Genomic DNA, 27,800 nt, shown 5'->3' with positions numbered 1-27,800 from the left:
AATTAAAAGAAAATCCATTATTCCCCCAAAATATGCAAGATTCATGCCAAATGAGCAAAATAAAACTAAATGATGATGAAGGGCCTGGTTATTTCCCAGCAGAGTTGCACTCATCTTTTGAAACAAAGGTTGGAGCTAACTATCTGAAAATAATCACTTTGCTATGATATAATGAAATAAATGTCAGATATCCTGAATGTTATCACACCTGTGGAGTTATGGAAAAAATATTTTAATTGGAAAAAAAAAAAAAGATACTGTCCTGAAGATTCATAAACTAGACACTTGTTTCTGTCTTTACTTTAAAAATAGCATTAGATTCAAAGCTACTTTTCTGCTTCAAACTTGCATCAGTAAATCATAGACCTACAACACCAGGGCCAAGAAAACTCTTCTGAGTTAAGGCCCAGTTCGTTTCAGAAGATCGAAAACAAACTGAAAAAAGCTGCCCAACAGCATTAAAATCAAAGGGCAATTTACCACTGACTTTTATGAAAAATGAACTTTCCTAAACAAACCAGATACTTGTCTAGCAAAGATGACAGTCACTTGATTTTTAAAAAATAAAATTATTAGTACGACCATCTCAAGAGGCATTTGGGTAGTGAACAGTCACCTAATGACTGTAGAGAAATAGACTGTTCTTTTGCAACCACACATCTGACTGAGATTACAGCTGGGTTTCTGTTTATGTGCCACTCAGGAAAAAATAACATTAAAAATTACTTGTCCAAATTAACAGAGCAGTATGGTGATGGAGAAAAGTAAAGAACTGGAGGCCTTCCAAAATCTTTTCCAGTGAATCAAGCTGAACCTACAGATTAAGATTGTTATGTCTTGTCCTATGTGCATAAATGATACAAATTCCTGATAACAGTTTTGATGTGCTGGAAGATTTTCTGTTTCCCTATCAACATTATTCATATCTCATATGAATAAAGCAAACCCAGCACTTTCAGCTTTCTAAATCTGAATTGTTATTATTTGAAACCCGTTACTCTCCTCTAAACACCACATCATTTTAAAGGGGGCGGGGGGGGCGGGGGGTGTGTATGTGGGAAGGGTCACGATACTACCGAGTATAACATATCTGCTATTATGTTCCATGCAAAATGGAACGGAAACAGTGCCAGCATCAGCAGCATCAGAATCTGTTTGCCTTCCTCCTTCGGGAGCAATCCAACATGTGGAAACATGAGGGCTCTGTCATTTGCAGAAAGTGTGGCAATTTTAATAAGACAGGATCCATCTGCTTCAAGATGAGCAGAAGATCATTTGCATGATAATAACCTCTTTGTATATTGCAGAAGATCTCTGGTACATTAGCAACATAGAGAAGATATGCAATACTACATTTATTTATTTAGCTGTAAGTCATAGGTGCCAATATTACGGAGGATTTTACACATGGTTGACTTTCATTTAAAGACAAGATTACTAACACAGTTACTTGAAAAGGTTTGGAATGGAAGTAGACAAATAGAGCCTTTTCTGTTGAAACCTCTGCTTGACGGTGGTGGTTCACCTATGAGGTCTGACCACTTTTCACAAAATTCAAATTTTAACAAATCTCAACTAACATTATTAACATGAACTGAATTTCAGATATTTCAGATATGTGTAGGATCATATCTCAAGCAAAAGGACACACAATCAAGCCTGCGTGCAGAAGACATCTTTTATTTGTGACAGAAATAAGAGCAAATACCTATTTTCCAGGTTTCTCTTGCTTACCGCTGAATTTTTATCTGTTATAATAATCTACTCCTCTCTCTTCATTAATTTACGCCCATAATTAACTTGTGCCTGGTAATTATATAAAATCGTATGGAACACTCAAAACTAAGCTTGATGTGGGTTTTGGTAATAGATGTTAAGCATGTCTGATCAATCATTTGGACCTGTAATATCAGGTAAAATCCTAAAAAACTACAATTAAATGAGCCACTGAACACTCAAGACACCATCACACAAGTCACCAAACCCAGGAGGTTTTGCCTGTAGTTAATTTAGTTGAAAGTCCTTTCTGAGATTTTTCTCAGGAGTAATGTTATTTAAAATAATTTCTGTATGCAAAGGATGGATTGTAACTCTCTTCCAAAGTATTAATGCAAATACAGTGATTAGCAATTACTGATTTGTGCTCAAAATATTGTCAGTTTAAGGTTGTGTTCTCCCCTTTTTTTCAGAAGTGTTTTGCACAGTGGTACAGTGATACCTCTAAACTGGAGAATTATGATGAAGTAGTGAAGTAATATGCTATGCTACAGCACGTGTAACAATACATCTGCTGGTTTGGTACATTTTTCTTTTTTTTTTTTTTTTCCTTTTGGTACCTATATAACCTTGCTTTTAACTACTGTAGCATGATTCATAAAGCATAGATTATATTCTTTAAAATACTTTGCATTAATCCTCTGATGGAATATGGATTAAGAGCATGCATACCTATCCCCACTGCTGGCAGGCTATCTAGTACCGTAAATTTAGAATGCCTTTGATATGACACACTACACCACCATGGGAAGAGGCACAGTAATAAAAAGCTCAGCCTATGTAATACTAACCCACAGTTTCACTGTTCTCCTTTTGTTCCACTAGTAGTCTGCACAGGTAAGAGTAGCTCTCAGGTGGTATCATCAGGGACTGGGTTCTGTAATTTTCTGTTTTCCTCTGTCCTAGGAGAAGACCCGATTTATTCTGCATTTTTATTTCTTTACTACTTTTTTTTTTTTTTAATTAATAAACCTGTGAAATAGCAACAAGACTTTCTTCTCAGGACATTAGCTGCTCTTTCAGCATCTCTTTGTAATTCAATTCATTTTCCATTACTAAGCTATGGATGAGAACTTCCTTGCATATAGAATAGCAGTGGAAGATTGCTTGCTTGTGGATACCTGAACAAATACATTTGGAATATTAAACACCTGCTAATTAGAGGCAGATTTCCAAAATCAACATGTGTGCCTACTTATGTGGGCAAATTACAAATTCCTCTCCAGCTGGACAAGAGAACCGGTTCAAGGATTTTTTTCAGCAGAGTGATCATAGCTATGTTCATCTGGAACTGCTTTGTATATAAGGATGCCTCTAGACAGGATAACTGGCCAATGCACATGATTTAGACTAGTTATTTTCTAATAGCTATGCCATTAGACTAGCCAAGTATATGACAGGTTTTCTTCACAGCTTTATGGAATATCTTTATATAACCATTTATTTTCACTGTCAGACTGTATTTCTTTTACCTTAATGTTCTTCCCAGAAGGAGACTTCATCTTAAAACATAACAGCAAAATGTCAGCTTGCACTGAAATACCTGAGGCACCAATCACTGCATGGAGATTTTGAGAAAAAGCAATAGCAATATTGCCTTTTAAGGAAGTATGAGAGAAGTAGCAACAGCTTAAAATATTGCCTTTAAATAACCTACTGTTGTCCACTAAATGTGTATTAAATTAACAGAATTGTAACTAAAAAAGTTGATATTTTTAAATAAGTTTCTAGGACTAATATTGGCATAATGTTTGTCTTAAGAAAAAGAATTTGCCATGAATCAAAAATCAAATCACTTTTGAATTCAAAAATATAAAATTATTCCATGTTAAAAGTACAGGAATATCCCTTTCTCTGTGTTCTTGTTTTATTTCTTTCTCAACTCCTGGTCATACGTTCCTGCATGCTATTTCTAAACTCAGAAAAACAAAATCTCTGGCTTTTATTTTTTCTTTTGCAAATACTTTCCAGGAGTATAATTTTCTTACAAGTAGACTTGTTATGAATGTTTTTATAGTGCTTTTCTTTTTTTCCAAGATGTAAATATACCCAAAGGAATACTGGTCTTATTTTAAAGTATTTTGCAGCATTTTTACAACATGTGTCAAGCTTTCTGTCTACCAGAATGAAAAAAAGGATTTTACAGAAGAAAAAAAAACCAGAACAACTTAACAACACACTTTGGATATGTTCTTCAGAATAAATCTGATTAAAATAAATCAGTTATTATCAGTGGCATGAATTTCCAGGAACAAACATTTCTCATCTCCAAAAAAAAAATATGTCAGCAGAAGAAACTGCCCTCCTGTTGCCGCAATTCCAACTTCAGATCCCTAAGGAATATTCTTCAGAAACCTAAAAATTTCTGGTCTTACTTGTCTCTTCTCTCTCGGTACCTATTACTGTCTATTCACTGGTAATTCAGCATGGATAGCAAAAAAAAAAGCCTCCAAACCCCCACAACCTTAAAAATCAAAAATACTCGAGAAGATGGAGAAAATTTCAAATGGTGCCTTAACTGTTGAGAACAAAAAGTAAATGACATAGACTAATGCATGAAGACACAAACCCAAGGTGTATATAAATTGATGGATGAATTAAAAAGCTAAAATTAGAAGAGAGGGGAGAAAGATGGATAATCTGTCATTTTCATAATACATCAACATTTGCTCATGATCAGAGATCTTTTTAAAGCCTATTTTATCACAAACTTCAGATTTCTGCTTGACTTAGTAACAAAGCTTCTGAATAGAGGGGATATAGCACAAATGTCTCAACAGTCTTAAAGAGAGTATTACAATTGGATGTTACTATTATAAAACTGCAACACTGCTCTGAAGATGTCACAGAACCTCTTGCTTCTTACTCAATAAATTTCTAAAAGACAGGTTCAATAAAATTATATCCAGTTTCTCTACTACAGAATTTCACAAGGCCACAATAGCATTATATGTTTTATTGAATATGCCTGAAGCATAGATTTGTAAATGAGGTATTATGTGTTCCTGAAACCTAGCAAGAAGACATCATGTTATTCTCCAAAGTTGATTGTATCCCTCTCCAACCTCCCTTTTTTTTTCCTGGACTCTAAAGAGAGGGCTAAAATAGCAGAAGATATTGAAGACTTTTTTGACACTTTAAAATACTTATCTGCATATAACAAAAATGCAGATGATTTTTCAAAAAGTGAACAGTGATGGGATATTGTTACACTACAATAGAGCAGTCTTTTTAATGTTCTTATGATTTTAAGTAGGTAAGATTGTTGTGTACATCACTTTGTTAGTGAAGCACAAATACAAAGACTGTTGCTGAGATACAATTATTTTTCAAAAAGTATCTAGGAAATGTTTTCTGTTAATTTTGTTTCCAAACCTAATATGTCTTTTTGACACATCTATGGGTTATCTCTATGCAAGTGGACACACATGGACACTAGAAAGCCATCAAGTTCCTTTCCATTTTGCATAGAAGAATATTCAAATTATTTGGTTAGTCTTCAGTAACTCACTGCCTTGGAGACAGTGCATAACATTCACTCAGAATAGCTATGCTAAATCTGCAAGAAATATTTGTCAGAAGTCATTACATCTTAGCTACTAACATAGTAAGGGTTAACCTTTCAAGATAATCAGGAGGAAGAAAAATCATCTAATGATATTTGGATACATCTTTCCAATAAGTCCACAGTTTCCAAATCAGTGTGGATTCTGTTCTTCCATAAGGCCAGAAACCAGTACTGCAGCCAGAGATTGCTGCACATCCTCTGTAATGTCACCCAGCAAGGGGCTGTATAATTTAGAAAAGCAAATCAGAAGACTGGTGCCTCCCTGTGGAAACATTACTGTATTTTCACAGACAAATGTCAGACTGATCCAGCCATCAAAGGCAATGCTGCTGACTGATGTCTGCATCAAATACAAACAAATCTAAAGATAACTTTAGTAGAACAAAAATATAAAAAGATCAAAGACATAGAGGAAAGGAGGTGCATGCAACAGTAGCACACATTTGGCATCAAGCTGAAAAACAAGGAAATTCAAAGAGAGGGAGGACACATGATTTCCTACTTCCAAAATTTAGACATAAGCATGGCACCTAAAAAAAGACAGAGAGACATAAATCTGGTTCGCTTCTCCCTCACCACAGCGAGCTTACTGACAGTAAAGCCAGCAACAACCCCACTGCACTCTCTAACAGTGTTCAGGGCAAATACTGTGATCCTAAAAGCATCCTGAAATTTCAGCTACTACCAACTAAGAGTTCCACTGGGCAGTGTTGCTGAGAAGTCACGCCAGTTTTCCACATCCACCACCCATTATCATGGTGTTACAAAGCCACTCGGTTCTTTTCAAGCCAAGAGGTAGTTTGATGCGTATGGACTACAAGAAGCACTGTTGAATAGGTAATAAAGATGAACACTACCTGGGTAGGTTTGAAAATGTTTGTGGATAGGAACAGAAAAGGATATAAATGGAGTCAAAGCACTACTTAGGGCATACCAAAGTATGAGTTAAGGACTGAATTCTTTTCCTGAATCAGGAGATTCACAGCAGAGATGAAGTGACTCCTGCTTTAGATGATTCCTGCATAGCCCCTGTTGATGAGGGCTCAGCTTTTGCTCCAGTTAATGTCATATGAAAAATAATCTTTTAAGGTCCAAACCAGATACCTTAAGGATAAAATAATCCCCTGATCTCTGTCTATCTCCAGAGTAATAGCAAGAGAGCAAACCTTAATACTCTTATATTAACTTTATTATTATTTATAACAGAAAAACTCAGTGTCTTAATCTCACATCAACTGCACTTTGCCTAGCTCCACAGCTTAGATTTTCCTTACTTACCAGTAGCTATTTAGCTCTTTAAGTAACATACACAGTTAAGTTACAATAAAACCAATTTGCAAGTATTGTTATTCCAGTAGGCGACTGGAAATTGCTTCTTACAGATTTAGTGCACTTTTTACAGTAAAAAGAGTTTTTAGCAAGTCCTAGGACAATATCAGTTTTCATAATCAGTAAATTGCATCCCTGTCATGGAATTTTACATAATGACTTCAGCAGAGGTAACTACAACTATTAACTGTTCCACAGTTTAATGAACAGGAAACCTCTTATGTTATCTCTAAAAATAAGCAGTTAAAGTTAGCAGCTTTCCAAAGCAATCTACAATGGAATAACTGCAGCTTGCCTTACTGTGAACATGAGATAAAGGTACTTCCTCAGAAGTATTGACAGGAGAAACTCACCACAACATAGCTGCCAACTACTTATTGACAACAAACAGGAAAAAATATAGAAGTACCTTTTTCTACCCTGAATGTGTTAATTCCTGCTCCTCTTTCCTTAGAAAGAGCACTTCAGCAGGACAGCTTATCCCTTTGTAACCTTAGGGACACTAATAAACTGCAAGTCATCTGTTATGTATTGGCCAACTCTGTAATCCATATATCCTGTCAGCTGGAGACTGGAAAAATCAGAAAATTGCTGTAAAATAAACCTTTTATCAGGATAGGGGAAGATCTTATGAATTCTTTTCCTCTAGTTCCCATCAAAACATTTTGAAATAAGACTCTTTTTGATCAGGTCTGCTAGGAATATCTACGTATTGCAATGATGCCTCAGTAAAGTCCACCTTCCCTAAGACTGTAGCCAGAAACTAGCAAATTTTCAATACCGGCCCTTCTTGATGCTTTAAAAATAAGTTAAAAACTGTATTTTAGTAGGGAGGAGGGGCCAACAGTGAGGTTTATGGAAAGCCACAAAACACCAAGTGAAAAAGGGAGTCAGAGCTTGCATGCAGAAGATTTTTTTTCTTTTTAACACATTTTTAGGAACATAGTGCACAAAATTATATTTAAGATAGTCTTTAAAAGAGCATTGATTTCAAATTAAACAATTAAGCTGTTAAGAAGTAAATCATGAGGAAGTCAGTGAGAACAAAATAATTGCCAATTACCAGAGAAGTGGAATCTGAAGAGAATATTAGTTCTCATTTTCATTATTCATTTTCTACACCTGTTACGCATTATGCAGAATCCAATGGTTGATAATCACTCTGCAGTACCACAAACATTCAAATAGTAGAAAATGTATTTATGCACAATTTTAATTATCTCTCTATATATTTATATATCCATGTATAAGTACTACTTGCCTATCATGTATCTATGGTTTCATGAGCTTTCAAGATTCAAACTTCCAAGTTTTATTTACAACCCTGAGGTCCAGAACTTTATTTAATGAGTTTCTTCTCCTTTAACTAGCTATCAGGTTGAAATGGCTGAAAAACCAGAAGAATCAAAGTGTCTTTCATGAAACTGGAACCAGCTCTAGGGAAAACAAGCACAGTAGGATAAGGATTCTGACTGCTCCTTTGATTAATGCTTGTCTTCTGGGATGGGTTTTTTTTTACTCAGTATTTACATAGATCCTAAACAATTGTATAAAGCATATAGTTCATAATATACAACATCTTGATTAAATGCAACACCATGCAAATACAAGTAACGAGGGGAAAAAAGGTGAGATTATCATAGACTCATGTGACTTCTGGAGCTGCCAATTTAGTATTACCAGTTGTATGGTAATAATTGCATAAATAGATAATGTTGGTTCTGGCCCCTTAGTTCGGTCCTCCATTTCATACTGATCTTCAAGTAGTCCTCAATACTGTCTTGCTTGGTCATATGCAGACATAACAATGACAAGTACAGTAGTTCAGAAATGTTACCTGTACACAACAAAAAAGTAATTAAAATTGCTGTGGGAACTGTAACTTTGATTAAACATTGCACAATATGATAAGTAGACCCTTTACGTATTTGATGCCGAATACTTAACACTACATTTCCTTCTGTTACTTTGGCTAAAGCATTTCCATGTTTTGTTTTTTTTCAATTTGATTTTTTTAGATTTTGTGATACAAAGAACAGGTTGATTTTTTGATAATTGTTTTGCACTTTTTAATATACCTGTAAGGAATTAATAGTAATTTTACAGGTCATATTCCTTTCTAATTCCACATAATGAAGATGCTGATGTGAATGCTGTACCACTGCTGGTGAATAAAAACTTTTCATAGTAAGAAAAAAAAGGTTTTCTGCCCTTACATAAACATAGGAAATCAGGATTAAATAAAATGTGAAATTAAAAATGTCAAATGTATTATCAACCTGTATTTTGATAATTGCTACCAGATTTTAAAACCTTTCAGCACCTGACTTGAGTTTTGCTGAAAGTTTGACTTCACGGTGTCTTCAAAGTACTTGAAACCCTGACTCCTCCAGCTATCAAACCACAAAATTGCATGCATTATAAACTGAGATTACACTTTGTCCGATCATTATAGAATCTACCTAGAGCAACACCCCTAGCTAATGTTGCTGGAAACTTCCCACAGTAAGAATTTCATATCAGTAAATTAAATTCAGTATATGTTGGAACATAAAAAGTTTATAAAAGTCTGTGTGTTTTCCCCAAAAATTAATTTTCCATAAAGCTGCTCAGACTGAAATTTTCTATGTTGTATGTCTACCTCAGGCTGATTTCTTTTTCCTTCAAATTTCATTTAAGTAGTTCAACCTATTTTTAAGGGACAAAAATACAGTGCTTTACACTATGCTGGAAAGCCTTTGTGCTTTGAAGTGAAGGCTTGAAACCAGGATGTGAAATGTCTGGGTGACAAGAATGTGCCTTTTGCCATCCTTATGAAAATCCAAGCAAAAGAAAAATAAGTGGCAGGTCACTATTACCCTCCATTCATCTACTCAGCTGATTATGCTGCTCAATGTGGAGGCTAGGGCAGGACAACACACATGTGCGGGAGGCAAAAAATATCATAGTTCTGACTTTTCAGTAGCAAAAATATGGCAAGTTGAGCCTGGGGAGGATAGGTCTTCACTGAAGTGGTTTGTGTAAGAGTTTGTGTCCTTTTCAGCAGTATTGAAATCAGTGATCAGAAATTTATTTTGATTGGTGACAGTTCAAGTAAAATTCCCCAACTTCCCTGAGATGTGTTGCCCATGACATCTCCTACAGAAGCAACCCTGCTCTCCTCTGCACACTAATACTGACATTAATACTGCTGCACCTACCCAATGAAATGGGGAAGAGAAATTATCTGTGCTCAAAGCTAAACCAGGCAGATTTATTTATACAGTTATTTATGCAGACCTAACCTCCAAAGAGAAACTGCTTCTTTTAGACAGAGGGACAGTTTATGCCAATTTATATGTACATGGAACTGTGGCCTTCAAACTGCCTTTCAAAAAAACAAAAATCACATTTTAAATGGTGTTTAATCAGACATTGATTAGGTGTGAAACTCTGAGTTAGTCTATTAATAATGAAGTTGCTGACTAAAAATTTTAAGAAACAAAAGTCAAATAAAGATGAAACAGAGCGAATGTCATTTTTATTCTTGCCTCTTTATACAGTGGAGTATTTTATGTCATTTAGTCTTCTTAGACTTAAAGAAAAAATGATCTTCTACTGTTTTGGGAAAGCTGTTGAATTAGACCAAAACTGTCCACTGAGATACTACCAGTTAAGGAGATATTATGGAACTGCACCTTCAAATTGTTATTCTGACATGCAGTTTTATGTGTGGAAGTGTTTCTCAAGAGGAAGACACAGTTCTCCATAGTTTACAAGAAATTTATTCCCTAATATAAGCACAAGAGGATCTTCTGTGTAAATGAAGATTCCTCGTAAGGTTGTATTCCCATTGTAAAAGTAGAAGTGAGAATCAAGGTAATACTTCATAATTCAGCGTATAAGTACACTTTCCATTTTGGCTTTCCATTTTTCATGTTAGGGGAAGGAATGATAACATGTTCATAACAGAATATGTAACAACAAAGCATGTGCATAAAAGTATAGTTTATGGACTGCTTTGTAAGAGTGTGAGCTAGTCAAAATTATTGAAATAACTCCCTCCCACCTTTTTCTTGCAGTGAAGATATTGTGAATGATTTTTTTGGTTTGTGGTTCATTTTTGTCTCCAGACAACAATTTCCCTGCATCCTTACTTCCCCTTTCCAGACCCTTTTATGCACAAAGGCAGCACAGACAAAACCAAAAGAATTATAAACGTAACACAGTCCGCACTATGATGCATTGCATTAAAAATTATATTCAAAATAAGAAATTTTACAAGTAAAAAATTTTTATAACCATTTCAAAGAAAAAAAAATTTTCTGGTTCTTTTCAAATTGTCAAATATATTTCGCATGTCTTCAGTTATAAGATTTCAGTTTAAATTTATACATTACTGACTTATTGTTTACATTTGCATTCTAAATATGCTGTTATAGTGCAGTTTAATGCCTTGGTTTAATCTATTTTGTAACATAATATAGTTGCTTCTAATAATCACATTTTTGTTTAGTAAAATATTTTGTGATCATGTATCAGAAGACACAAGAATTCCGTGCTTTCCTATGTTTACATTCTCCTTCTTACAAATCTATCCATTCTGACAGCAATCAATTGCAATGAAACTGCTGTGGAAGCTGAGAAAATGTCCCTGATGGGGCCTTAACATAACAGTAAATAAGGCATATTCAATGTCACAAGGATTCTTTAAATTTCTCCTTCCACAAACAAGACTAAACTCAGGTGCTCACTCTTTTAAAGTATGATTGCCATTTACACTAAGACTTCTTCACACAATTCCTGCTTTCTTAAGTAGAATTAGTGCAAAAATGAATCAGATCCATTAAGTCAATGAGCCAGAAGTTGATCTATTTAAACCTTGCGGGAGGGGGTGGGGGGTGGGGGGGTGGTGCTATAATGGACTCCTTGGGGTTTTTCTGTGGTTATTCCTTTAGTTACTGTTACAAGATTTTAGTTACTGATTTTAGGTTAGTTACTGATTTTAGGTTAGTTACTGATTGCAAGAAATAAAACTGGTTGTGTGGTCTTTCCAGGAGAATCTTTGTAGTTTCTTTGTGTTTGTCTAAATAAAAATAAAAATAAAATATGAAAGTTTAAAGCAGCCTCCATTTTAAGACATTGTGATGATCTAACTTGTACAGGTTCAAGTAGGATTTATTAATATTATTCTTAAAAGTATGTAATCGTATAAAATATAATCAGATGCTTGAGTGTGTTTCTGAAAGTACGTTCTTGTCTCATGATCACATGAAATGACAGCTTCTTTCCCAAGATCTAGTATCACCACCAGCAACAGAACTGACTTGCATCCTGGATGACTATGCTCTATTAACAGCATTCAAACTCTTGAAGGAGAGCTTCCTACATGAAAATGTCCCAACTGATTATGACTTCCCCTTCCGGAGGCCTTGGTGATGATCAATTAAAAGATCATTTTCTCATGTGTTGTGACCAAGAGCTGTAGCAAAAAGCACATGTACTCATAGGAAGATGTTACCAAAGAGTCTACATTCGGGTTGCTTATTTATAGCTCTCAAAACATCTTTATGGAAGGGAAGTATTGTTATTCCTGTCTTCCAGATGAGAGTTTTGCCACAGAATAGTAATAAAGCAAGGCAAGTATTCCATTTATTTCATTTTCTATTCAAGTAACAGAGGCCTTGCTCTCCTTTAAGCTACATGCCATATTCCTTTTTTAAAGCAGTAAGCCATGGCTACTATTATAATTTTTTTCTGTTCAACAATTACCTCACTGGAAAACTTCATAATAATACTTCAGGAGGACTTAAAGCCTCCTAGGCTCTTCTATGTCCTTGGCTTACGTCAGAACTTGAGCAGCCTGAGAGGTGCTGTAGGTGCACACAGAAGCTGAGTAATTATGGCTCTGTTAAACGGAATTCTAAAGAGAGTTCATCAGGGATGTTTAGAAATTAACTGATCCACCAGATAGGCTTGTGAATCTGTTTACCATCCCAACATGAATGAAAAAATTAAACAGATGATGGTAAATTGCAGCAACTCTTAAATACTACTGTAAACACTGAAAGGAACATGTAATGGCAGGAGCAGGGCCCAACATTCATGGGAGAAAGATATCTTCTATTTACACCCTTTCAGCTGAAAAACAATGCCTAAAAGTTACTGGACTAGAATCTGGTCTCCTCCCTCCATCAACTCTCCCTTGCCAGACTAGAAAAGTAACCAGAAAAATTTCTTTCAGCAGTGCAGTATTTACATAATATGGCCATTTTCCTGCCCCAAATCCTCAGACTAAGTTAGCTAAGATGCTGTTGAACCCTGAGTCTCAGTGAAGAAGCAAGGACTAAAGAACCATCTGCTACTATAGTCTGAAGGATCTCATCTCAGCTTTGCAAGGCTCAACTTTTATTACCTTTCCTTTCCATTACTTTAACTCATCTCAGTATAGAGGTGCAAAGAGGTGACAATAACATTTGAATACATTTTATCCCTCCAGTTCATCTCCTTTTTAGCTCTTTTATTGAGAGAATGACAATTGTTACTGCAGGAACATCAGTATTACTGCTGTCCAAAGTAGATTCTTCACAAAATGTAAATATTTAATTATTAGCATATTTCTATATGGTAAAACAGATCATGGCTGCATGCTATCCTACCACCACCCTGAAGCAGTGGTGGTATTCAGAATGCTCCTGAATTTCAAGCAGTGCCTGCTCTCAAAGCACTGTCTCTGATGTGCCCTTCTCCTTCAGATCCCTAGTGATTGCTACTGTAAGAAAAAGCCATTACAAGTTACTCAAGCACCAAGGAAAACCAAAATCCTTGAATTATCTATACACGGCAAAGTGTTTGTTTGGTTTTTTGGAGGCATGGGAAGGGGAGTGTGGGGACTGCAGGGGTGGCCTCTGTGAGAAGAGTATCAGGGACTGAAATGAAAACAACTTTTCTGCCTCCTATGATATCCTTTAAAAGATTTGTACAATCAAAGTTGGTATGTTAAGGACATCTAAAAATCAAGGAAACTTAGTTATGACCAATTCCACAGATTTGAAAATTTCCACAGACACCTACCCAAACTACACAAGCTGCAAAACATGGTGTATCTCATTATCAAAATGCCTCAGCTCAGATCATTAAACCTGAATTGCTTACCTTTATAACACTGCTAGTCTCTTACATTTTCTGTCAGATGGATCACTTTTTTTTTTTTTTTAAATAACTAATTACCTTGTCACAGCCTACAGTTATATTGTTGACCCTTCTCAACCCAAGCAGAAGTGCTTTGGGTTCTTTCTAGTCACAAAAAACATTGCTCATAGAAGTCCTGTATTTGGAGAAATGCTGTTGTTTACACAGAAGATACAAACTGTCCTTTTCCCTTAAACATAAAGCAACAAGTTACAGTTTCCTTTCCCAGTAAATACTACCGAAAGAGACATTACCAGGTCTCACTTCAGGGTGGTGGTGGCATTTGATGCACAGCTGAGACCAGTTGACCATTCAGCCTCAGCTGCATCTGTTGTCAGACCCACGGCATTGCCTTACTCTTTGAGCTTTGCTGTTGATCCTGAATCAGCTAGGAGTGGTTCTAGTGAGAAATGGGACTGCAAAAAGCACTGGAACAGCCATCTAAATCCTGCTGGTGGTCTTAAAAAATAAACCAAAATTAAAAAAACCCCCAAAACCTACAATCCTAAATACACTGCTCTGGTGGCGATGCTATTTGGTGCTTGGAAAGATATGAAAGAACTACCCTGTACTTGAATACATATACACCAGTGGTGTTCCTCTTCAGATAGAGGAGGAAAACATCTGTTTTCTTAGAATTCCTCCTGAAATGGGTAGACTGCTTCAGCACAGAGTAAATGGATTTCTGCTCTGGAACTGCTCATTAATTTCAAGTTGGAGTAAAGGATATATGTTAAAAATTTGCTAGCAACACTGATAAAAATATCAAAAGAAAATCCATAAGTCATAAGCACAAAACAGAGCAAGACCATATGTTTTATAAGGGGGCTAAAGACCCATTAAAAAGTGGAAGGGGGGGGGGGGGGGGAGAAAAAGAGGGAACTGGTCATGATAACGAATCTCTTACCCTGGCTGTATGAAAGCAGAGAGCTCACATGATGTATGTTGTGATTAAAAGCTTTATAGGTAGAGGAAAACAGATAAAAGAGCTCAAATTAATGCAAAGAGAGAGTTGCAAGTTAAATTAATTTTTTAGAGTAAAATTTCTGAATAAGCCTTGGAGTAGTAAATGGAAGATAAGCTTCTCCTGCCCAGTTATGTGCTTGAGACTACGATATCATAATCTCCCTTTTATCTATTCCTAGTTTATCCCTTTTCTCTTAATATCAAAGAAATTACAGAAAACATCTTACACAAAAATTACTACAATCCACCCACAGGGACATAAGAATTGCCTCAGGTAAAGAATGAAGCTGAACTGTGTCTCTTACAGTCATGTACAAAGATATTAAGCATAGCTACTGTATGAGCAGAGAAAGCAGTGAGGAGTATTCCTCTTTCTCTCTTAAATGACCTGTATCCTCTAGTAATGACTACTGTGTTAAGATCCATGAGGCAGAAAGTTGCAAGGGAAGAAAATAACTTTTTTCTGGATAGCAACTCTTTTAGTGTGAACTAGAATACTCAATCCTATCAAAACTGAAGCCTTTTTAGGCATGAACAGAAGCAGCCTTCTATGAGCTTGTGGAAAAATAAGATAAAAAAGTATGACAGTATTAGAAGAGTGAGGCTGGAGCTGTTCAAAAATGTTTAGGGTTGCAATTTAGGTTGGGTTTTTTTTCTGTTATTTCTGGCTTTAATGGGTTTGAAATATGTGATGTGCTTTAAATCTACTGACTATAGCACCCAAGTCTTGGTCCAGAGGTCTTCCAAACTCTTAGAGATTAGTGTTTGTATCAAGCTTCGATTCTAAAGTTTGTTACCTGAGTCCTAGATAATATCCTCAACTGTCGTGGTTTAGCCCCTGCAGGGGTCTGAGACCACGCAGCCGCTGCCCCTCCCCCACAGAGGGAGTGAAATACAAAGCCCCGGGGCTGAGATAAGGAGAGGTTTAATACAGCAGTGCAACAGCAACAAAACAAACAGCAACAATAACAATAACAGTAAGAACAATGAACAGAGCAAAATATCTACCAATACAGCAGTGAGAATAGAGCAAATCCCACAGTACACACAGTAACCCCTTGTCCCGCTTTGGCACCAGGATGTGACATCGGCAGGGTATCTGAATAACCCGGCTAGAGCTTCCCCCCCACTGCTGGGGAAACTTAACCCTATCCTGATTAAACCAGGACATCAACAAATCAGTAGAAGTGAGAATTTAAATCCTACTTTCAAAGAGCATATAGCTTTATTCTACTGATGAATGCGTGCTTAGTCACTGGGGCAGGGAGGTGGACAGGACTGGGAGAGAAGGACATTTAATTACTATACTACTGCTTTCAAAATAAGTCCTATACCACAGCTGTGCTGTGCAAGGGACTACTGTTTGAAAACCTCTACCTATCCACTTATCCAACTGTTATATTCACATCATACTGTGGATATATGTCCCTCATACTGTGTCTGGAGAAAATATCAACTCATGACCTAGAATCACTCTCCCTGCACCCACACTGCTGCTTAGACCTAGAAGCAGTATGGTTGGTGCTAGACTCGGTAATCTCCAAGCAGAATAGATGTCTCTGATCTCATTTTTAAAATCAATGTAAATAGTGAGCCCCTACATCCATTATGAAGCACCAGGTAAACCAAAATCATTTAACCAGTGGGTAAAAATATGTCTGTCTCAAAAAATGGAGGGGAAGCAAAAATGGGTGGAAGTAAACAAGGTCATGTTTCTGCGGTTATACTCAGTGATGATGTCAGAAGGCTATTTTCCCTGACTACTCTGGGGATTTTTCCTATGCTTATCTACATAGTAATCCCTGGTTCTGGATGGGAAAGGACTCTGGAGAAAATTGAAATTGGCCGAGTAAGAAAAAAAGTTGATTCTTCTTATGTAAGTGTGAAGATGTTGGGAGTGGGGAAGGTGATTTCAGGCCATTTATTCTTTTTGCAGGGCAAAGTTTGGGACATTTGGTACAGTCCTGAGACTTGCAGACTTCTTTAGTATGGTATAGGAACCAAGGAACAACAAGAACCTTGCCTTAATGAAATGAAAAAAAACCCCCATGTTATGCAACTTTTAGCTATACCATATGACCAGAAAACTCCTTTTAAATATTGTCATTCAAAACTAGCTAGACTAGAAAAACACAGCTAGTTTACCTCTACCAGGACAAGGACTCATTGCAGTTGGACCACTACTCTGAAGTCAGATGAGATAATGAAGTCAGTTGTTAACACCATGTATGTAAAAAATTAAGAGAAACTTTTCAAGCCAACAATCCCTTTTAGTAGTAACGCTTTTCAAGAGAAATCACTATTCTTAGTGTCCCTGCAGCATAGAGTCAATCTCTTCACTTACGGTTTATTAATAATCTCTAAATTTCTGCCAAGATAAATTAATTTCTCTCATGTTTTAGGTTTAAATTTGCTTGTTTTTTTTCAAGAGTTTTTTAATGGACAAGGTTTGGAGAGAAAGCAGCTGTCAGTTACATTTTAGAACATGGTCTTGGCAGAGATATTTATTTTCTGAGCTTTGCAGTCAAATCTGCCTAAGAACTGATAGGCCAAGGTCAAACCACAGTAATCTTTGGAAAGTAAATAATGAATGTTTTCAAGTATTTTGACAGGAAACAAACTTTTCCAGCTGAAGAGCCATGGGGATACAGTGCACGGAGAGGTGTGCATAAATATATATATATTCATATATACATGTGTATAAATATGTGTGTATATATATGCATTAAGACCTGGAAAAAATTATGGCTTTTACATCTAACATCATAGTCCAAAGGATCACAGAATCACAGAATCATCTAGGTTGGAAAAGACCTTGAAGATCATCTAGTCCAACCGTTAACCTAGCACTGACAGTTCCCAACTACACCAGATCCCTAAGTGCCATGTCGACCCAGGATGGGGGGATAAACACCTCCAGGGATGGGGACTTCACCACCTCCCTGGGCAGCCCATTCCAACGCCTAACAACCTGTTCTGTAAAGAAATACTAATATCTAGTCTAAACCTTCCCTGGTGCAACTTGAGGCCATTCCCTCTTGTCCTATCACTTGTTACTTGGATGAAGAGACTCATCCCCAGCTCTCTGCAACCTCCTTGCAGGTAGTTGTAGAGGGCAATGCGGTCTCCCCTCAGCCTCCTCTTCTCCAGACTAAACAACCCCAGTTCCCTCAGCCGCTCCTCGTACGACATGCGCTCCAGACCCTTCACCAGCTTCGTTGCCCTTCTCTGGACTCGCTCAAGTAATTCAATGTCCTTTTTGTAGTGAGGGGCCCAAAACTGAACACAGTCATCGAGGTGCGGCCTCACCAGTGCCGAGTACAGGGGTAAGATCACTTCCCTGTCCCTGCTGGCCACGCTATTGCTGATACAAGCCAGGATGCCATTGGCCTTCTTGGCCACCTGGGCACACTGCTGGCTCATGTTCAGCTGGCTGCCAATCAACACCCCCAAGTCCCTCTCTGACTGGCAGCTCTCCAGCCACTCCTCCCCAAGCCTGTAGCGCTGCTGGGGGTTGTTGTGGCCCAAGTGCAGCACCCGGCATTTGGCCTTATTGAACCTCATACAGTTGGCCTTAGCCCATCGCTCCAGCCTGTCCAGATCTCTCTGCAGAGCCTCCCTACCCTCGAGCAGATCAACACTCCCACCCAACTTGGTGTCATCTGATCATTGTTGAAGTGTCGGCTTTATACTACTATATCCCCATTTTTATAGAAAGTAATGAAAATGTGGTTGTGGTGCAACTTTCAGGAAAGTACTTATTTTTTCAAAACTTCACGGAACAGTGCATCTCGTGCTAAAGAGAAAAGTAACAGTTAGAAATAGTGAGATAAATAGATTTAAAAGATTAACAGCTTACAGCATTTTAAGAAGTGATTGATGAATCAAAAGGATTGTGGGTTAAGGGCAGATATGAATGAAATCTTAAGAACTTACAGACCCTAAATATCCGTACAGTAGTTGAACACAAAGCATAACAACTAATCAATGGATGGGCAGTTCTGTCCCTCCAGCCCATGATTCTTTGGGGAATTACGTTAATGTATTATTGATAATTCTGCTGTCTTCCCAGAAGAACCGCAGAAGATAATGCTGCTTACTAATGAGACTAGCAGAAAGAAATGCATGGGAGATGAGTTCCTATCCATCCATTCTTGCCTGGGGCTACACTTCCATACAATCTATTAGTCTTCTTGCAAACTGTTGTGTCAGACTGCTGTTGTCCTGAGGACAAATATGATGAATAGGGTCCCAAACTTCTGTTACCAGCTGTAAAGTTTAAAGTTCATTTCTTCCTAACTCTCAAAAGCAAAAGTATCATTTTCCCAACACAAGTTGGTTAATTGAAATATCCAGATGGAAACAATGCTAGCAACTTCTCTGTTTTCCCCTATAACCAACAAATAGCAGATCCCAGCTGGGGGAAAAAAGAAAAAGAAGAAAATATCCTGGCAGTTAGTCAAATCTAGAAAGTGACAGAATAATGTCTAGGCAGCTTTAGTAGAGAGATCACTATTCTCAAGGCACAGTAAGATGTCCTTTTATTACAAGAAATATGCATTTACAAAGGTTAAATGTAAACAAAGTAATATCAATGTTTTCACCTGAGAAGCGAGTATGTTGCTCCCTTTTTACTATGCCTGCATGTAAAAAAAAACATTAATCAATTTTCTCTCTAAAGTTTGTTTCTGAGAACTCATGGAAAATATGCTTTATACAATTCTCATTGCATGTTTGAAGAAATAGTCAGAGGTATTTATATAGATATTAAAATCAGCAATGCGTTTTTGTGTTTAGATTTTTAAGGATACTTGAGGACTTTGGATGTTGAAATGTTATGTGTATTTTCAACACTATTTCACCTAGCATCACTGAAGAGCCTGTGACTGCAAAGAGTTATTAGACATGTAGTTACAGTCAAGGATAACAACAGTATTACAGATCTGCGTTTGTCCTTTTATTGTTCTGTTGTTCTCAAATTAGTCAACCCTACAAATAATGGTCTTCAAAGAGCTCTCGCTTGTGGCATGTGGTTTCAGTTTTCTACAGCCCTCTTAACATCGGTAGAGTTACTTCTTTTTAAAAAAGTAGATTTAAAACTTGGTCAAATTTTATTTAATATTTGTCTGAGTGTTACAAAGCCTTGGTGTGCCTTTGATGAAAGAATGAGTAATAGGTGGTAGAATCCATTCCTCTAAGAAGCAGCACACTGATATACAAGGAAGCCTTGAAGAGCAATACCACCTGAAATGGAAGACAAAACTAGTTTGCCAATAATGTTGCTATGCTTGCACTTACTGGAATTATTTTATCTACATGCAAAATGCAGCCAAGATGGAAAAATAGAAATTCAGGTTTATAGGGTTTTTTAATTCATATAGAGCTGTGATGAATGCAGTAGCAGTATGTGGACAATATATTGGATAAATTACACGTTTTGAGATCCAAGTTTGATTATCTTTTTAGGAAAAAAAGGGAATTAGGTACAATTTAAAAAAATATAAAATATAAAGGAATAAATTATAGTGATGAAAAAATTATGTGGTTCTTTTGATACTACTGGATATTGAAAAGGAATATTTGAGTGTGTTTGCACTTATGAGACCAAGGCATAATCACGATTTCCAGCTTATTTATGTTACAAAATAGAGTAGTTCTTTCCTTCCACTAAAGAGGGAAATAGAGCTTTAGTTATTTCAGTTATTGAACAGTTGCTCTGTTTGTACAAAATGCAAAAAACATGAGAGAAACAGGAAGATAAAGCAATCATTCCAAGAAAATGGATCTTTCTTTAGTTCTCCCTGTAATTTAGGCACTCAATCAAACAAATATTTATGTACACCTAACTGAACTGAGAAAGCTTTATTTGGACTTTTTAAAGATGAAGATTCACTGAAGTGGCACAAGTAAATATGGGAGACAGTGGACTTTGGAAGAGGTATTATCTTCAGTTTTCCTATGCTGCTGCTAGTTTAGGTAGGTGTACGCCACTTATCCACTCATCAACCATTCAATTCTGTGTTCAATCAAGAGTAAGTACCTGCTACATTTCTCAGCCTAAAAGCTAACCTAATAATTCAAATTATGACAACTCATGTATATGTTTCTCTCTAGATTCACATATGTATACCAGGACTACTTCTGGATATCACACTGCAAATAACTTTCAAGAAGCTGTAATAAGCATTTCAATAGTAGAAGTGAAATTGATTTTCTGCTTAGAATTTTGTTTCATCTATTTAGAATCTTAATAAGAATATATCTGCAAATTCTCCAATTTCTGCATTTCTAATTCAGGCAACCCTTTTTCTTTAGTTATTAGGTCTGCAGAATCAAATACATTCTTATTGTATTATTTCCTAGGGAACATGTAATTTGCTCTCAGATTTCAGCCTGCATGCACGTGTGGAGAAATATGCAAAGGAAGGTGATACAGACCTTGTTTTTAAAATGGAAGAAGGGGCTAAATGTGGCTCTTAGACCATATACCACTGAAACATAGACAGGTTACATTCTTTTCCTTCTACACTCCCCAATACTAAGGGGGACACAAAGAAATTTAAGTTGTTGTATTTCCTGCTCCTTTTCTTTTCTTTGAGGCTTAAGCTAATACATTTAATTAAATGGGAGGCTGGAGAAAAAACAAAACAAAACCAAAAAACCCAAACAAAACTAGAAATAGAAAGAAAGAAAGAGAATATAATATAAATTTGTTTTTTGTTTTTGTTTTTTTTTTTTTTAAATTCCCTCCGCAACCTGTTGAATAAAAATAAGTCCTGCTGCAGAGCTTCCTGGCTCTACTCTAATTCAAACTTGTACTCTTTTGGTGTTAATCATTCATTTATAATCTGACTTAAAATATTAGAAATAACCAATACAGAGCTCTGCAAAGGGAAAACTTTGACCTGTTCAAAAGACTGATTGACAAAATCCCTTGGGAGGCGGCCCTGAAGGATATGGGAGTCCAGGAAGGCTGGACAGACTTCAGGAGCAAAGTCTTAAAGGCACAGGAGCAGGCTGTTCCCGCGTGCCAAAAAACAAGCAGGAGGGGAAGGAAACTGGCCTGGCTAAACAGGGACTTTTGGCTGGATCTCAAGAACAAAAGGAGAATCTATGACTTTTGGAAGAGGGGCCAGGTCTCTCATGAAGACTATAAAGATGTAGTGAAGTTATGCAGGGAGAACATTAGGAGAGCCAAAGCGCAGCTAGAGCTCAACTTGGCTGCAGCTGTTAAAGACAATAAGAAATGTTTATATAAATTCATTAACAACAAAAGGAGCATTAAGGAAAAATCTCACTCCTTTATTGGATGCAGAGGGAAACATGGTAACTAAGGATGAGAAAAAGGCTGAGGTGCTCAATGCCTACTTTGCCTCAGTCTTTAGCAGTGGAACTGGCTGGTCCCTGGACAGCCAGCCTCATGAGCTAGGAGACAGGGAGAGGAAGCTGAATGAGGTCATCACAATTAAAGAGGAAGTGGTCAGAGACCTGCTACACCACTTGGATGCACACAAGTCTGTGGGACAAGATGGGTTACACCCAAGGGTGCTGAAAGAGTTGGCAGATGTGCTCGCCAAGCCGCTTTCCATGATTTATCTGAAATCATGGCTAACTGGGGAGGTCCCATTGGACTGGAGGGTGGCTAATGTGACACCAATCTACAAGAGAGTCAGAAAGGAGGATCCAGGAAACTATAGACCTGTCAGTCTGACCTGGGTGCCAGGGAAGGTCATGGAGCAGGTCATCTCGAGTGCCATTAAAAGTCATATAATGGACAACCAGGGGATCAGACCTAGTCAGCATGGGTTTATGAAAGGCAGGTCCTGCCTGACAAACCTGATCTCCTTCTATGACAAAATGACCTGACTATTGGACGAGGGAAAAGCTGTGGGTATTGTCTACCTGGATTTTCGAAAAGCATTTGACACAGTTCCCCATAGAATTCTCATTGAAAAACTGACAGGTTATGGCCTAGATGAGTGTTCAGTCTGCTGGATCAAGCACTGGCTGGATGGACAGTCCCAGAGAGTGGTGGTCAATGGAATTAAATCCAGCTAGTGGCCGGTCACAAGTGGTGTTCCTCAGGGCTTGGTGTTGGGACCATTTCTGTTTAACATCTTTATTGATGATCTTGATAAGGACATATAGAGTGTCATCAGTAAGTTTGCAGATGACACCAAGTTAAGCGGGAGTGTCAGTCTGCATGAGGATATGGAGGCTCTACAGAGAGACTTGGGTAGGTTGGATCGGTGGGCCAATGTCAACGGGATGAGCTTCAACAAGGCCAAGTGCCAGGTCCTGCACTTGGGCCACAACAACCCCATGCATCGCTACAGGCTTGGGGAGGTGTGGCTGGAGAGCTGTCTGGAAGAGAAGGATCTGGGGGTTCTAACTGACAAACAGCTGAACATGAGCCGGCAGTGTGCCCAGGTGGCCAAGAAAGCCAACAGCATCCTGACTTATATTAGAAATAGTGTGACCAGCAGAAGTAGGGAGGTGATAGTCCCCCTGTACTCTGCACTGGTGAGGCCACACCTTGAGTATTGTGCCCAGTTTTGGGCACCTCAATACGAGAGAGATATCGAGGTGCTGGAACAAGTGCAGAGGAAGGCAATGAAGCTGGTGAAGGACCTGGAGAACAAATCCTATGAGGAGCGAGTGAAAGAGCTGGGACTGTTCAGTTTGAGGAGGAGAAGGCTGAGGGGAGACCTCATCACTCTCTACAACTACCTGAAAGGACATTGTAGAGAGGTTGGTGCTGGTCTCTTCTCACAGGTGATTAGTGACACAACAAGAGGGAATGGCTTTAAACTGCAACAAGGGAGGTTCAGACTGGACATTAGGAAAAAATTTTTCCCAGAAAGAGTGGTCAGACAGTGGAATAGGCTGCCCAGGGAGGTGGTGGAGTCACCATCCCTGGATGTTTTTTAAGGGTGGTTTAGATGAGATGTTGGGGGATATGGTGTAGGGGAGAACTTTGCAGAGCAGGGCTGATGGTTGGACTTGATGATCCCAAGGGTCTTTTCCAACCCGAATAATTCTGTGATTCTCACAGAAAAAGCAAGCTTTTAAGAAAAACCTAACAAAGAGAACAGGTCCAACATAAGAAAAGAAAGGGCAGGGAATAACCAAGGGTAAGGGCTTTCTCAGATACTGTAGCCCTCAATTATTGCACACAACATGAAATAGGGTAGTGCAGGTCAACAGTATGCTATAAAAATTGATCATAGATCAAAGAATCATCAATAATGCAGCTGCATAGCAGTTTTCTGTATGTATTTCCTTATAGAGCTTTCTTTTTACCAATCTCAGAGGAAACACACTAACTTTTGTCTCCTCTTAACTTCCTCCTCCACTAAGGAGTAGCATCAGTAGTTAAAATGTTGATTTTGGCACAAATGACATAATGCTTCAGGATTCTTACCTCAGCCTGACCACCAAAGGTTACTTAATGAGCCCTGTATATTACATTTTTCTGTTTTCACTGACTCTGAGCAATAAGAAACCTTGCAGAAATTCTGCTTAAGCCAAATTTTCTTCCACAAGTTTTTTTCTACTTTAGGTAGTTCCTAGGTAATAAGTGAATTGTATCCAGCACATTTAGAGATCTGTGATACAGATGGCAATTGTGAATAACTGTTTTAATACCTGAGATAATAAAATGGGTCAAGAAAGTGAACAAAGACTCTGTCAAGTCTTCTAAGAGGAGAAAAGGTAAGGAAAAAAAAAATTCAGTTGAAGTGACAAGTCTTTAACTTGTGCTAGCCAGACCAGAACAAAGTATAAGCAAGAATAGCTCCTTGAAAGGACAAGAGTTTGATATAAGTTCATGGATACAATCTTTACTACGGCCATTATCATCACTTTTTGGCCTGCCTTTTTAGGCAAAACCAGCAACACTGTGCTTAAATCTGGTTTTGTTTTATTGGTTAGTGGTATCTTAATATTTAAAAATATCTGTCTTATTCACAGTCTCAGAATGGTATAGTCTCATTTTACATGGGTACACTGTAAACTGTTCTCAGTTTAGCTGTTATAGTTTACGTGATGTGCTGTCAGATGTCTTCCAGATTTTGAATATACACTGTCTACCATGCCAACTGTTAGGTCTATGATATTTCAAAAGAACTAAGATTACTCACAACTGATTCAGCCTCTAGCCTCAGTGATCAAATCTCAATACGCAGATTTGGAATGCCTAGACATCTATATCCAGGATTTTTTAATTTGCCCTTTATGATGAAAGACTTGGGTCTAAGTCTTGAGTGAACATATTTCTGACTTTTAAAAAATCCCCTATATGACATGCCAAAATCTCACCATATAATTGAACATGACTGGTCTTCTGTCAAGGCTTGACTAGCAGGGACAATACTCTGCAGACATGTTTCACAATTTCTATTAGTAAAGCACTTTACTAAGAACAATTTCTTTTTTGTGCTTTAAAACTTCATTCTAAAGTTGTGGAAAAAAAAAATCTGATGCTTATATTAATTACAAAGCAAACAATTTGATCAAGACTGCAGCACAGATCTGTCATCCACCTCATGACAATCTCAAGTTTACACTAAGTTAACCATAGTTTCCTTTGGTGTTTTCTTACTCTGTTTTCTTTCCAGTGAATTCACTGGTACTGACTTCAGGAGAAGCAGAATCTGTCTTCTGGATAGGTAATTTTTTGTTTAAGAGGGACAAAGCCAAAACCCACACATTGGACCTTTACAGTTTCAGTTCACTTCTAATTTTTGCACAATAATATTATTACTGCTCCCACCCTCACATTCCTGTACAGCACTGCTGCTGCCACATGCAACTTTTATTCAGAGCACACAGAACAAATCTGGCATGAAGACTCTGGTACTTAATGGGCATACATCTCTCACTGGTGCTGTCTGAGTCTGGAAATTTACCCAAGATCATTAAATCCAAGAAAATCCTTCTATGCTCTTATATTCCAAACCCTACTTATTTCCTGTTAGCAGTAAATTGTTGCTTACTTTCAAATGTTTCTAGCAACAGTTTTGCTTTATGAAGCCAGAAGCTTGCATTCAGCTATAGCAGTATTACTGAGGGTCCATACATAGCAATTTCTGTAGAATCACAAATAACTTTGTCTTTCAGGCTCTTAAGCACAGATTCTTTGAAGAAACCATTTGGACATGCTGGAGTGAGTGATTTCCAGTAAATGGAAAACAAGCAAAGCCATTCTCTCTGTCACTACTGTGGTAGGCTTCTGAAACAAGACAAAAGCTACTAAGAATATACCATTAACTGTAACTGTATAATCCTTATAATTCTCTGGTGTTACATAAGAGTAAAGGAAACTAGAGAGGGAAAGCTGCATTGCTCCTGCAAACAGAATTCTCCTGAGCTTGATCTATTTGTTGTGAATCAAACTTGTATCATTGTGATGGTTTAGCCCCTGCCAGGGTCTGAGACCACGCGGCTGTTGCCCCTCCCCCACAAAGGGAGTGAAATACAAAGCCCCGAGACTGAGATAAGGAAAGGTTTAATACAGCGGTGTAACAGCAACACAACAAACAATAACAATAAGAATAACAGTGATAACAACGAACAGAGCAAAGTATATACCAATACAGCAAAGAGAGAACCAGCTGCGCCAACCCACGCGATCACCAATTCTTCCCACGCTTGCGCCAGGATGTGACATCAGCATGATATATGAATAACCCGGCTAGAGCTTCCCCCCCACTGCTGGGGAAACTTAACCCTATCCTGGCTAAACCAGGACAATCATAGAAATAAACCACAGTATTTTTCCTTGACAAGCCTGCTAGGAATTATATGACTGATACCTTTCTCCCCAGCACCAGTGGACACCTCACTACTTGCATTCCAGAGGAAGACTTGTGGATACACACTTAAGATCAACAAATTCACACTACTGCAGATGGCAAAGATGATCCTGCCAGCATCCCTCTCTCTATGGGACAGGAGGAAAGCTCAGTTTGGAAGCTCTGCTGACCTGGGCAGTGACAGCACAGCAAAATAGCTAACTCAGCCATAGAGCTTTCAATATCAGGTATTTACATATGCACCCTGTCATAACTCCAGCTCTGTGTTCTGGAATAACAAAGAATCATGGGAAAATTTTATTTGGGAAAAGGTTGTATTATTTTGTAGTATTCTGTCTCTAAGATAAGAAGATAATCATTTAAAAGGCAAGCCATGTACAGCATGGTTGAATAGTGCCCAGCAGAATGACACAATACAGGCTTCAGTATTTCAGAGTGATGAATGGTATCAACTCCCCCAAAGATGTTTAAAAACATACAAAAGTGATTAATTTCAGAAAGTTCCATTACTGAGTGTGTCTTAATAAAAGCATATTATAAATGCTAAATTGTGCTGCCAATAGAGTCTCATCTCACCTTGAGACTAATAAGATAAAATATATGTTACACTATGCCATATTTATTAAAATCAGTTCCATATAAACATCTAGGTAATTTTTTTATTAAACTGTAGCATGAGCTGACCAGAGTATTATATCATACTGACATAAATAGTCTACAATGACTTATATTTCATTTCACACAGCACTTAGTAGTCCGTTAATAGTAATATTGGGATTCAGCTAGAAAAGAAAAGGCTTTCAGAAAGAAAATATTGTTTAGTAGGCTTCTACTGAGTGGTTCTGAGACACCTTTTGTAGACTGGAAAAAAATTCAATCGTGTTTTCTGTATGGAATCTCTGACAAAATACAATGTGTAATCAATCCCTCATTCCCTGTTAAACAATTTGAATAAAGGGAGATTTCAAATGCACAAACACCAGCCAGCTGTTTGATTCACCAGAGAATAAGAAGTTGTCTGTTTTCTATTGTGCTTTTTGAAAAGTCCTACTTTGCCTATTAAGAAGTTGTTAAAATAGAAGGCACAATTCCAAACAAGGCAATGGAACAAAATTGGTCATTTGGGATCTGATATGACAGATCACCAGCAGCAACAAGAAACAAAAGAACAGGAC

This window comes from Strix aluco, chromosome 4 (genome assembly GCF_031877795.1).
Source record: "Strix aluco isolate bStrAlu1 chromosome 4, bStrAlu1.hap1, whole genome shotgun sequence".
In the NCBI taxonomy this organism is placed as follows: Eukaryota; Metazoa; Chordata; class Aves; order Strigiformes; family Strigidae; genus Strix; species Strix aluco.
Note: the sequence above shows the minus strand (reverse complement) of the source record.